The sequence below is a fragment of the Sciurus vulgaris genome (assembly GCF_902686455.1).
Source record: "Sciurus vulgaris genome assembly, chromosome: 9".
Lineage (NCBI taxonomy): Eukaryota > Metazoa > Chordata > Mammalia > Rodentia > Sciuridae > Sciurus > Sciurus vulgaris.
This window is the reverse complement of record NC_136469.1, coordinates 98,681,402-98,695,700: the sequence shown is the minus strand read 5'-3', so window position 1 is coordinate 98,695,700 and position 14,299 is coordinate 98,681,402.

Genomic DNA, 14,299 nt, shown 5'->3' with positions numbered 1-14,299 from the left:
AACCAATATTTAGCTGAAACATCTGTTATTATAAAGGTCTAGGCTAAGATGTAGGTTAAACATTTTTATTTTAAGATGCTCAGGTTAAAATATTTACATGCATTTGGCATGAAAAAATGTGGTATATTATCTAAATATCCTAGGATATCTAGAATAAATCATATCAATCAATACATAGTGGCACACACAGAGTGAGCTTCATGACTTCGAGGTAGAATAATCAAAACATTTATTGTCCAACCTGGAACCTATTTAAGAATGAAAAGAATGTAAAACAATTGCAAGGGATTCTTTTTGAAATATGAGATAATATATTTTATTTTTTCTGTATATATTATTTTCAAATAAAATTATTTTCTCTAAAAGTATATCTTGCTATTTATATTAAAGAAAAAAAACATTTTTGTATTGATCACAGGTATATTGAAAATAAAACTTTTTCTATTTAATTAATTTCTAATTTGTATATGTCTATAATAACATGTTGATGATATTTCTGTACAAAATATACTTTTCCATATGTTATAGTTTAGATATGAGGTTTACCCTAGAAGTTCATGTGTGAGACAATGCAAGACAGTTCAGAGGTGAAATGATTGGGCTATGAGAGCTTTAATCTAATCAATGCATTAATCCACTGATAGGGATAACTGAATGGTAAATGTAGGCAGGTAGGGTGTGACTGGAAGAGTTGGTTCCCCAGGAGAATGCCTTTGGGGTATAGGTTTGTCCGTGGTGAATGAAGCAATCTCTATTTTTTCTGGTGACCATGTCCTTGGTTGCTTTCCTCTACTACATCCTTCTCCCCTGGTGCACTGCCTCACCTTGGACCCAGAGCAATGAAGTTGACCAGCTATAGACTATGGGCCTCTGAAACTGTGAACACCAAATAAAATTTTCCTCCTCTAAAATTGTTCCTGTCAGGTCTTTAGGTCACAGTGGCAACAAAAATTGACTAAAACACGTATTTTATCAGTATTTTTTAATTTGCTAGCAATTCTTATTAGAGTTGCATTATATGGTATATTTATTTGAAAAAAATGGATATTTCTATAATTTTTTTGTCTGGTCTATAACATATTTATTTGAAAAACAAAATATTGAATACTCTTTGCTGGAACTGATGTGCCTTATAAAATCTGTCAAGGTCTGCCAAATGAAGACCACTCATAATATTTTTTACCCTATGAATATTTCAGTTCAAATGTTTCTTAGATTTCATGTTTGCCTTCAGGTTTGCTTCTTCAAGAAATATATTTTATAAATTATAGTAGTCATTTCTATATTGATCTTATTGACTATTTCACTAAATTTAGATGGTATCAAAGATTAGATATTGGCAATAGCCTTAGCTCATTGCAGTGTATCGTATTGGAATGTATTTTACTGGGCTGCCTTTTCAAAACTCTGCAGTTTCTCATTCATTTAATATCACTCATCAGTTGTTTGAAAAAGGTAACCTCAGACAATATTCCTATATCTAGGTCAATATATTCATCACATCTACAGTCTCTTTTGGTATATAATCTTACATATTCATAGGATCTAAAGGTAAGGGGGCTGGTGAATTTGGGATTTATTTTTCTACAAAACACTTGCAATGATATTTTTTAAAAAATATTTTACTTTTACCTATGAAATATTTTCTTATTTTTGTATGAAAAAGTGACACATTTAATTAAAAGAGCCTTTATTTGAAGATTAAAAAGAAGAGATTTATATCATTTGGATATAACAGCTATGGTATAATTACAACTTCTTCAACAAATTGCTCTGGAAATCTGAATATCTACATGTAGAAGATTGAAACCTGAACCATATATCTCACTTTGTACAAAAATCAGGTGAACTGGATCAAAGATCTTATTTTAACAGTGAAATTCTGAAACTGCTAGAGAAAATATAGGGGAAACAGTTTAGGATGTAGGCAAATGGAGAAATTTTCTGTATATTTTCCCTAAACACAGGAAACAAAAGCAAGAATTGACAAATGTGATTATATCAAATTTAAAAGTTCTATACTGTAAAGAAAACAGTCAAAAGAGTTAAGAGGCAACCTATATGGCTGAAAGCCTTGCTAATTATTCATCTGATACAGGACTATTTTTCACAATATGTGAAGAACTTAACAAACTTAACAACAAAAAGTAATTTAATTAAAAATAATCCAGCTATACCACTCCTAGGTACATATGGGAAGAAAATGAAGTCAACATACAAAAACAAGAATTGCATACTCATGTTTATCTGGATATATTCTAAGGGCATGAGCCTGAGTGATTAGATTTGAAACATATACATTTAAATGTATTTCTAAAAATTATCAACTCTATAATATATTGATTTTTCAATGAATTTAGAGTTCTTCTTTTGACCCAAACTCCCCAAATTTCCTTTCAGGTTTCAGTATCTCTATTTCCATATTAATCAATTTATTTTGTTATCATATATTCTCTAATTAATTTTGTTTATTATCATCAGTTTTTGTTTTTCACAGCATCACACAAATAAAGATGTCTTCCTTTGCCTGTTCACCAGGGTTCTTTTGTATATCCTTTCATTTCTACTAACAACTTTATCCAAGAAGATATTCAGTGAATAATTTTCTACACTGTAAAAGAGTTTAGTATCGAGGGAAAAAAAAAGGAATTGGGAAAGAAAGAAAAAGAATGTGAGGACAACGTTTAATTATTGTAGTTTTTACCTTCAGCCTTAAGATAACTGAATCATGTAAGTTACAAACTACAGAGAGATAAATTAAAAAGGTGACATGATTCTGAAACAAGTTCATACATTGGCACTTAACAAAATTTTAATACAAATCTAATCACTACCATTAATCACACGTGTGGCTTGAGCCATGTGACATTACCTGGCAGTTTTTTCAATAATACATGGCAGTTTTGACATCAACGTGATTTATTAATTAATACTAATAATTACTGATCACAGGAAATGTAGCAGCCAGAGCACTCCACATTTACCAAAGGACTGAGAGCTCTCAGCACTTGTGCAGCTTAGAGAAAACTGCCTGATATTCCCCAGTTAATAAAATGAGCAAATTTACATAAAACTACTTATTACATATTAAAATCACCTCTGCTTCAATAATTTTATTTTCCAGCAACAAATAAAAAACACTCATCAGTAAATATAACCAAGCATATCAATGAAATGTAGGAGGTTTATGTTTAATGTTGCTTTTAAATAATTGTGTAGCTGCTCTCATTTTGTAGTTTTCTAAATTAGATATTTAACTCCCAATTTTCCAGGCAAAATATGTTAGATTTTGGCCACTGTGACAAAGTAACCGAGATGATCAATTTATAAGGAGAAATGGGTAATTTTGGCTACTGTTTCAGAGGTTTCAGTCTATTGTCACTTGACTTGTTGCTTTGGGACCAGAGTAACATCATAGCAGCAGGCATGACTTTTCTGGTGGGAAACAGAAATTAAAGAAGCCCTTCAGGGAAATACCCTCACTGACCCATCTTCCTTCCACCAAGCCTCACCTTCCAGAGGCTCCACCACCTCCCCATGCCTCTTCCTAGTAACTAATGCTTAAATACATTGGCCTCTGGGAGACATTCCATATTCAAAATACTGTGCTTTGTCCTGGTCCCAAAAGACTCTTATCCAATTCGCAGTGCAAAAACCATTGAGTCCCTCTCCAAACATTTCCAAAGTTTTAACTCTTCCAGCAAAAGTCCAAGTTCAAAGTCTACTATGAGATTCAAAGCAAACTCACCTTTGAGTTTCTGTAAAAAATAATAATAATTAAAGTGAGTTAAATACTTCCAAGATTCTACAATGCAAGATCTAATTTCATTTGAAACTGAATGAATAAAGGAAAGAAAGAATCAGACCAAAAGCAATACTAAAACCCATCAGGACAAATGTGAAATCCTGTAGATCTTCCCCATGACATTGCTGGATGCAGCCCACATAGCCACTTTCTTGGATTGACTGTTTTTTGCTTGCAGATTCCCTCGGCAGACATTCCACAATCTTGGTATCCCTAAGTTCCTGGATTCTGCATTGCAGCTTGGGTTTCACCCACACAGCTTCATGCTTCACTCTGTCAAGGCCTATTTGCTGGAACTCTGATCCTATAACACACTGCCTGGACTCTAAAGTTTTCATCTGAAACCTAGGGGGAAATCTCTACAGCATAATACCTCTTGTATTCTGCATACCTGAAAACCTAGAACCACACGATCAGTGACAAAGTATGCTCCTCTTCCATCATGATGGTCTGCCTCACTTTGAGCCCTGAGGAATGGAGCCCGAGGTCTATGGCTCTGTTGTTTTGGTCTGTGGTGGCACAGTATATCACGGTGAGGTATCATGGGCAGAGGAGTCCTGTCCACTTTATGGTGAATGGGAAGCAAAGAGAGAGAGAGAGGAAAACACCAGTGTCCCAAAGAGACAGGGGGAAAATGTCAGGTAGCCAATGCAGGTATGGATGATGAAAACATTGAGAAAATTAACTACCTAGTGTTTTTCATATCAGGCAGTCAACATGGGTAAAACTAATGAGGGTCGAGAGGGTGATGATTGTTTTTCAAAAAAAAGAACAAAAGGATGCTGATGGTTACTTTACAAGAAAAAAAAAAAAAAACTTGTTTTTGAAAGATCAAAAATGTCCTAAGCATATATATAAGGAAAAAAAGAAAGGCAATCATTAAAGAAGACAGAAGTTAGGAGGGCTATATAAAAGGCAAGTTGTACCGCTTTCACGGGCTTTCAGCTCCAAAGTTTCTCTCCTCCTTAGAAGAATCTGTCCACTATTACTTAAATAATTCTTTCTGTGCTTGCTTGCTTCCCTGTTCTCAGTGTTCGTTCTTTGACTCCATAGCACAGGAACTCAGTCCCCATCACCATAAGACCAATATCACCAGTATCACCTTCAAGAGGATGCACCCAATGATCTAACTTCTTTCTACCTGGTCTCACCTGCTAAAGTTTCCATCACTTCCCAGGTAATGCTACAGGTTGGTGACTAAGTCTTTAACACACAGACTTATGAGGGACATTCAAGATCCAATACATACAACAAAATAATTGACTATTCAATATGTCAGTAAAATACTGTGAAACTAGGGTTTTGAGATGAGACTAGATTCCTCATGTTGCCAATCTCCTTCTGGGTTCTTGTCTACCAAATTTGAAGAATAAATCCATGAACAATCATGAGAGAGAGGAGTAAGTGCAGTAGGATTTATTTAAGCAAGAAGAGACCTTCTGTGAGGCGGGAGGGGGCCTGATAGCAGAAAAATCCGTTTTGTTGTGCTACCTTAGAAACTTACATGGTTCTGGGTAAAGCATAAAGCAAAATCTATGTAAAACAGGCATTGAAACCACAGCATCAAAATTGGTCAAAATCTATGTAAAAGAGACATTGAAAAATGATCAAGCCTTACTAGTTGTGCTTGTTATCCTGGCTTTTCCTGTAGCTCCCATTCCAGTTCACGTCGAACTTCAGTTTTCTCAGCTTTTGTTTTCTGTGTCTGGATCAAAGGAGGGGGCAAAGAAAGTGAGCCTCATGGACTTTTACATTTGAAATAGGCCTTGATGATGCTCATTAATATTTCTACCAGATAGCCTCCACATGTGATTTCAATAAACAACATGTCAAATGGGGCCTATCCTTTCTGATTTATCATTGGCTATTCTTCTCATTTGAATCAATAATATCCTTAAAAAGATTAAATTATTTGTAAATAAATTTGATATTTTATTTTTATTTTGTTCTAATTCATATCCAATTCATGTGTATTTTCATGTTATGTTATTACATTTTAAAGTATGCATTTTAGTTACAAATAGGTGTCAATGCAAAAGGATAAAGGAGCATATAGGCATATAGTGCAAACTGTTTCTGAGACCAGGTTAAACCTCTATAGGAAACTATTTTATTTTGTGAAAATTTTTGTATATCTTTCCAGGCACATACCCACGTGTGTGTGTGTGTGTGTGTGTGTGTGTGTGTGTGTTTTATCTTCTTTCTTTTGCGCTAATAAGAGCACAATGTTTGCTTTAAAGCACTTGTCCTTATTTTACTTGATAATATCTCAAGATCATACTTTCTCCATGCCTTATGAACTTCTTTATTTCTTTTTATAAGTTATAGCATATTATATGTTAAAAATAATATTTCATTATCTACTATTATCAGGCATTTGGATTATTCTCTGTTAGAAACACTGATACAGACATATTTATATAAAAGATAAATTATTAGATGGATAGGTATATTATTTTGTAAATTTAATATTTTAGGAAATTTCATTTTATTCGTCTCTCAAATTATATATATATATATATATATAAAACTACAGAATTAAAAACAATAAAAATCCATTGAGAAAATAAGTCTGTCCTTCTTTCTCATCTTCACAGACATCCAGCATCATCAGTTTCTGATCTCTGAACTGTCATTTGGCATATAGCAGGCAGCATGAAGTTTTAGGAAAACTGGTATTAAATAGTCAGATTGCTACTTCTTTCTGCTTTCAGTCTCTGGGGATCAGAGAGCTTTTGTCAAGGTGAGGGTAAAATTCCCAGATTTGTAGTAACTATTATGACAGAAGAGCACTTTTCTGTCTTCTCATACTTTAGTTCAGCCACACAGCATCTCCCTTGTGGGTCTCATTAGTAGAGCAAGGGTTTCATTGTCTTTTAACTTGCTCCTAGAAAATCCCTCCTTGGCAAGGAATGGCTACAATCTCCAGAGAATTAAACCCAGACTTCCAGTGAGGGAAGCCTGTTGAGCAATAGAAGAGATTTCACTAAGTGCCAGAGAGTTAGGAAGGAATCTGGAGATCTCACTACTTCTCAAATAGTTCTTACACATAATATCCTTTCTTTTTTCCTTTTATTAAGGTCCTGACTTCAACCCTAATTCAGAAATAACTAGGGTTGCTTTTTGTGAAGCTTCTGAGGATTCTTTTGTGAAATTTGTGGTTTTTTTTGCCTTGTGGTTCTTAATAATGACTTACAGGTTGCCTCAGATCCATTTCATTTGCTAGATACCAAAATCTTGTAATTATTATTTCTTGCTTTGCCCAAACCTGTGGTTCTAAGTCTTTATTCTTTTATTTTTTAAATTACCTTTCTGTAGTTTCAATGGAAATTGGGAGAGAAAAAGAGGAAAAAAAAAAAACAAAAAAACAACTCAGTGCCAATAATGTGTGGAGGTTTGGAGGTTTGAATCAGTATTGGATGTACTCACAAATTTTAGTTTTAGGGAAACAAGACTTATTTATACTTCTCATTAAATGATCACATGGCTTTACTATTTTTATCAAGAATGAAAACCAATTATATATGTATATTTCCTCTTTCTCCATCTTTTTCTCCTCTCTCTTTCCTTGAAGAAAATCTACATTCTGTTTCTAGCAAACTATCGTGAATTGTGGGGTCCTCTCTGCCACATCCACATGGAGGAGAAAAGGTTAACTAACAGAGGAAGATATAGGTGGTTTTTCTATTACCCAAAAAACTTATGTACTCAATGAATACGCAAAAGCCAATACTCTTTTCATATGAGAGAAAGCATGACAAGTCTGGCCATACCAGCTCTGGCCTCTTACAACATGGAGTTGCCCAACTCCCCTTTTTTATAATATTCAGGTAAAAGGGGCAAGGACTGGGAGGAGCTTCTTCTGTGATGGACAGTATAGGGTAGAGTTAGGAAAGCCATCCTCTTAGGGGAAAATTCCAGAAGGACACAGGGAACCACTCCCACTCAGAGCCACATGCCTCTGGCAATTCCTAGAAGTCAGGCCTCTGGGTCCCATGGCCCAAACTAGTCTGCTTCTTCTAAATAAGAATGGTTTCGATAATGGATGATAGGGGAAGGGAAGGAATATTTTAAAATGAGAAATGTGAAATTCTTTTAAAATATAATTCTGAAGTTCATTGTTTAGAAATTCAACCTGTAGATCTGTCCAGATGGAAATCTTCTATATCCCCAGTGCAATATGGCAGTTGCTAGGCACCTGTGGCTACGTGGCCCTTCAAATATGACTAGCGTGGCTGAGCAATTTTAATGCAATTTTAATGCAATTCAACTTAATTAAGACTAGATGTCCAGGCCGTGTGCAGTTGCTCTGTGTGCGGTGGCATACACCCGTAATCCCAGCTACTTGGGAGGATGAAACAGGAGGATCAGGAGTCCAAAGCCAGCCTCAGCAACTTAGTGAGGCACTTAGCAACTCAGAGTGACCCTGTCTCTAAATAAAATATAAAGAAGGGATAGGGATGTGGCTCAATGGTTAAGTACCTCTGGTTTGATCCCCTGTACCAAAGGGAAAAAAAAAAAAAAAGAAATGATTAGATGTCCATAGTCATAAGCCTTATGGCTAGGATTTGGGGCAGTACCTCCTTCCCATTAAAGAATCAGAAAAGTTCTATTTATTTTTATAACACATTTGAAAAATCTTTCTATATATTTATAGAATTTTAAGCTAAGCTTCCATATCCTCTTGTTAGGGGATAGATAGATAAGGATAGTGGGAACGCAAGGTCAAGAGAGTAAGTCTGTAAAATGGGCCCACTATGCTGATCCCCCCACATCACTTTTTGCCAAAAAGCAAGCCCTGCCTGGCCTAAGTGGACAAGATATGTCACTTTCTTCAGCAAACTACCTGTTATCTGCAAGGAAATTCAGGTAGAGAACAATTTCGATAAGAGAAACCTAAATTACTTTGAAGGGAGAGACTTTTGTGAACCTTTTCGGACCAGACTTAGGAAAATAAGGATAATTTTTCCTAACCATAAAATCTGTAAGAATATATGGTTAAGAATCCAATTAGAACCAGTAAGCATAGGCCCAGAGTGACCTAGAATTGCCATGGCAGTGGGGCCCTGAAAGTCTGATGTCACCCTGCTGTCAGCCAGAAGTCAAGAGGTAGAACTGTGTGGGATTCTCAGGAAACTGCTCTGGCATCCCTAATAAAACTGGAGTGGAGGAGAAACACATTGTTTCTCTCCTCTCTGAGAGGACCCACTTTCTCCCTTGAGAGTGTTCCTTTCCCCTTTCCTATCCTTTCAGTAAACTCATTCCTTTACTCCAAGTGACATGTCTGAAATCTTTCTGACTTGGTCACAAAAATTGGGGTTGAAAAGGGGTCTTTGGTTTGCTCTAGGCTAGTAAAACTCTTATTGCAGACTAGCATATGAAATTTCTTTCCTTTGGAAAAACAAAAAGAGTAAAATCACATTGAAAATCACAAGAGAAAATGTAATAGCAGTCAGCTTCATGAAACCTATTATCTTTTCCTGCTGTTTTTTTTTTTTTTTTTTCTTTCCTGAAATTTTAAGGTTTTTTGGTTTTTTATTCTTAAGTAAATGTAAAGTGTAAAACATTTTCTTTAGGAAATGAAAGACAAGCCTCTGTGGCAAGATAACTTGCACAGATGCCTCAGCATTAAAAACAAAGAAAAGCCAAATGAAAAACTTATATGTGAACTTTACAACCATAAATGTTTTGCCATAAAACTGCTTCATGTACTTCATCTGACTTGCTTTAGAAATTTGTTGTGGATTTTGTGATGTGAGTACATAAAAATGTAAAAGTTTCCTTTATTTCCTTGAAGCTATTGGAGCATCATGGACTTCGGTATCTTTTATTTCTGTCATTGCAATCAGAACAATGCACTTTGTAATGGAATGACTATTTCTACCCATTGTTTTTCAGATGACCCATTTTACATTCAGCATTTTGTATTAGCTTTTCATTTTTTTAAAGTGCCATACACATCTTGATATAAAATAAATAATCCAACCAACACATAAATAAACGAAAATATTTTTAAATATTTCATACTAAAGTGAGATAGTTAATGATGTGGGGATATATATACTTCTGGGTATGAGAACTAATTTAATTAATAATCAGTTTAATAGTGTGCCAGTGTTAGAAATACCTCAAATAACTATGAAGTGATCTATACCCTGTCAAATAAATTCTCCAAGGTATAATGAATAAAACCACAGTTTTGATTGATGGCCAACTCAATGGTAAGTTGTAATGATGTGTTGAGTCATGATTAAGTCTTTAATATCTGAGTTTTTTTATATTTCTACCATGACCGAAAATCTAGTCATTAACACCATAATGGCAATTTCAGGCAAACATCAGTTCTCAGCATTATGCCTCAGTCTTTCAAATTTTAATTTAGGCAAAGATATGCATATGTAAATTTTAATTTGTATAATATACTTGATATTAAAATTTAACTCAAGCAAACATCTTATTTTGTTTTCCAAAACTGAGAGGACCTAAACGTGTAAGTAACATAATGGAATCCAAAAATATGATATAATTTTTAACCTAAATGTCACCAAAATGTAACCATAATAAAGTTAACATTATTGCTTAATAAAATGAAGATAAAACTAATATTGCCTTTAAAAATCACAAATGCTTAACATTTCAGAATTCTGGTTTCTGTAATACGTATCTTCTTTCCTATAAATAAAAATTCATTTTGTGGCTTTAAGTTAGTGTTAAACATTTTGAGTTCACCTGTTTTTGTAATAACTAAGAGATTTTTTAAAAGGAATATGTTCATACTCCCTATCATAATTTCTTTTGTGATATATAAAGGGACTAAGTTGATTTTCCATAAAGTTGGGGTCCTTGTTGTTCAATATTCCTGATTCTAAAGATTTCTCAAATAGAAACTGCTTACCAAAATGTATCATCCAACAAAGATACTAACAGTTTTGGGTTTCTTATGTTTTTTGCTCTTTTGGGGTTTTGAAACTGGGCACTGAACTCAGGGACACTTAACCACTCTGCCACATCCCCAGTCATTTTTAGTTTTTATTTTGAGACAGGGTCTTGCAGAGTTGCTTACAATCTTGCTAAAGTTGGTAAGGTTGGCTTTGAACTTGTAACCTCCTGCCTCAATCTTTTGAGTTGCTAGAATTACAGGCATGCACTATTTTAATTCCCACCCAATATTTTTCTTTCCACTGCATATTCAGTGAGAAACAAATTTTATCTCATCAGAAACTGTTTTGCCAGCTCGATGGAGTGTGTTTACTTGCCATAACATTTAAAGCAATTTACCCTGAATCTATGTCTGCTTTAGACTAAAAACAAAGTATCAACTGATTCAATTAAGCAATCCATAAAGGAATGCTATCCTCGCCAATATCAAAAGATGAGCATATACATAAGTAAATTTAATGATACTATTTATCTTTCATTTTTTAAATTTGTTTTTTCCTTTTGTGGTGCTGGAAATTGAACCTGGGGCCTCTTGCTTGACAGGTAAGCACTCCACCCCGAGCTATATCCCCAGCCCACTATTTATCTTTTAATGTAAGATTTGTAGAAATGAAGTGGGGGGAGGGAGGGAGGAAAGAGAGTTAAAAAGCTTGCAGACATTTTCACTTCTACAAATTTTACCTAAAGAAAATAAAAGTATTGTCTATAATTGTTTTTCTTACTCTGTGGGTGGCAGAATAATGATACTGTGTATAATAATTCTTTTAGATAGAATAAATGGTGTAACTTGATATGGGGGGCAAAAGGTATTTATAAATAATATAAATCAACCTGAAATTGGACAAGTCATTTTCCATGATCTTTCATCTAGTATATATATAATGGCTAGCTTTTTTATTCAATCAGTATATTTTATTGAAGTGTTTACTAAGAAGTAGTATCTAAGGATAATCTATGTTTATGAAGGAAGATAAGTTTGTATTTTGTTTTTTGCCTTCATCTAATTAAGGAGTAGGACAGCCAGAAATGTTTGCTCATGACAGACACTGCAATGATAAGAGGATTCTTAATTACTAACTGCCACATCTAGCAACAATCCTTAATTTAGCAGTAATATTAGCAAGTTAATACCAAAGTTATCCAGGGTTATATTATTAATAATGTTTTATCTAACACATTGAAATCTTTCCTATCTTTCAGGTTTGAAAAACATATGCATCTAAATCTACCTATGATAATTTTACACATTGGTTGCTAAATATGTTCTGTTTAATAAGTAAAAGAAACATTATTTGATCTTTGCTCTGTCCATTTTACTTTGACAAATCTTGTCCAGTCTTATATCCCAATTCCCTGCTCAGTCTATCTCATTGTTTACTGATCTTGTTTTCTTCCACATCTCAATGGCATGAGACATATTTCATTTGTATATATGCATGTGTCTTCTGCAATATCCAGAAGAGTCATAAAGTAGCAATTATTAATTGCTCTATAATTCAGGGTACATACATAATTACACACACATGCATACACAAATGTATGTAGACATTATAAACTCTATCACACTGGTAGCACTGATCAACATTAGTTAGAAAATGTCCATGTCTGACAGCAACAAGGATAGCGACTGTACAATGAAAATGAATAGGAGCAGTATTACACTTACTTTCCCTTCAATTCAAATTGTTTTTATTTATTGAAGGAAAACATTTACTAATTAATGAGCAGGAGTTCACTTTGTATTTTCTTTAGATGTGCAATATTCTATTGAAAATATCTTCAGCAAGTATATGTTTTCAGATGAAAGGACACTGTGAAATTTATTTTTCTTTAATACAGGAATACAATTATTTGTGGAAGAATCAGAGAAGATATAATTACATACACATTATTTGATCAAAAAGGGAATGTGGGAATGTCTATTGCAGGTAAAATTTGTTTTTTTTTTCTCAGAAACAAACTTTAACATTCAAAATGCAAACTCTGGTAACAAAAAAGAATAAAAAAAACACACACACACAAACAACAACAACAAAAACAGAAAACCACACACACACACACACACACACACACAACTGTCCCTGGTAGAAAATAGATATATAAATGTGATTTTCAGAAAAGTAAGCATGTTTTATAGAAAGATAAGGAAGCATATAGATCATATTAAATATTTATCCCCATGTCTCAAAAATGAATAGTGAATTGAGAGAGATATTGACAGTTTTAATGGGTGCTAAAATGGGGAAATTTGAAATTAGGAGATCTAGAATTACAGATGTTTTTATTTCTTTTTATTTTGGGTTTCTCCTAAGATTTTAAATTCCAGCAAATAATTGGATTCTGATCAATGTTCCAATATATGAGAATAGTGAAATTGTTTGCCCTTGTTATATTAGAGTTTGACATAAATTCTATTATTTAATAATTAGGTGCACTTGTTTTTGAACTTTGTTTAAAAATGTATAGGGGAAATACCTAAATACTTTTAAAATTACAGGTTAACTAATTCTGGTACTTTTATAAACCTATTAGAAATAATTTGAATGTTGATAAGCTCCTTATTGCTGATTGATCTTCTATCTCCTGTATATCCTTTATACTATATGATGAGTCTTTTAAACTATAAGAGCAGGAATGACTTTGTCACAGTTATTGCCAGTCTTATTATGACAATTTCATAATTTATTATTATTTCGTACTGGGGACTGAACTCAGGGACACTCAATCACTGAACCACATCCCCAGCCCTATTTTGTATTTTATTTAGAAACAGGGTCTCACTGAATTGCTTAGCTCATTGCTTTTGCTGAGGTTGGCTTTGAACTCATGATCCTCCTGCCTCAGTCTCCTGGTCCACTGGGATTACAGGTGTAATGTACAAAGCTGCTCGCCCCACCCTCTCCCCGCCTCCCAATTACTGTCAGTCTGTGAACATCCTAGCTAGCTATTGGTTCATCAGTCAGCTTGCAAGTATCCTTCTCCATTATTGGTCCCCTGTAAGCCTGGTGGAATTCAACTGCTTTTGGGTAGTTACCCCAGCCATCTTTTTTCTCTTGCTTTTCTGTCCCCCTGACTCACTTTCTCTCTCCTCCTCACTTTTCACACTCTTGTGGGCACTCTTTCTCTTTCCTTTCTCTTTTCCTCTCATTTTCTCTCTTACCCTGCAAGGAGACACTTTGTTTGCTTAATAAACTCCCTTATGTGATTTCCCGTGTCCTGCGTGGTTTTCGTGGGATTCCTTACAATAGGCATGTGCCACAGGGCCTGGCAAATATTTTCAATAAAATATGAGTGCAGATCAGTGAGATAGTTTGATGGTATAAGAAAAAAGTCACGAGAAAAGTTTGATGCCATTTCACTATTCTGATTTTCAGCAGTAAACATGCATGAGGTTTTGTTAAAAAAACTGTAACACACACTGATGCTAACTATAAAGATTATTAAAATTTAACTAATGAAATGGACCCCTGTGTTGGCATTTATGTTGAGAATAATTCAGTCATAACTTAAGCTTAAACATAATGATATTAATTTGTTTTCTCTAACTTGTTTTCC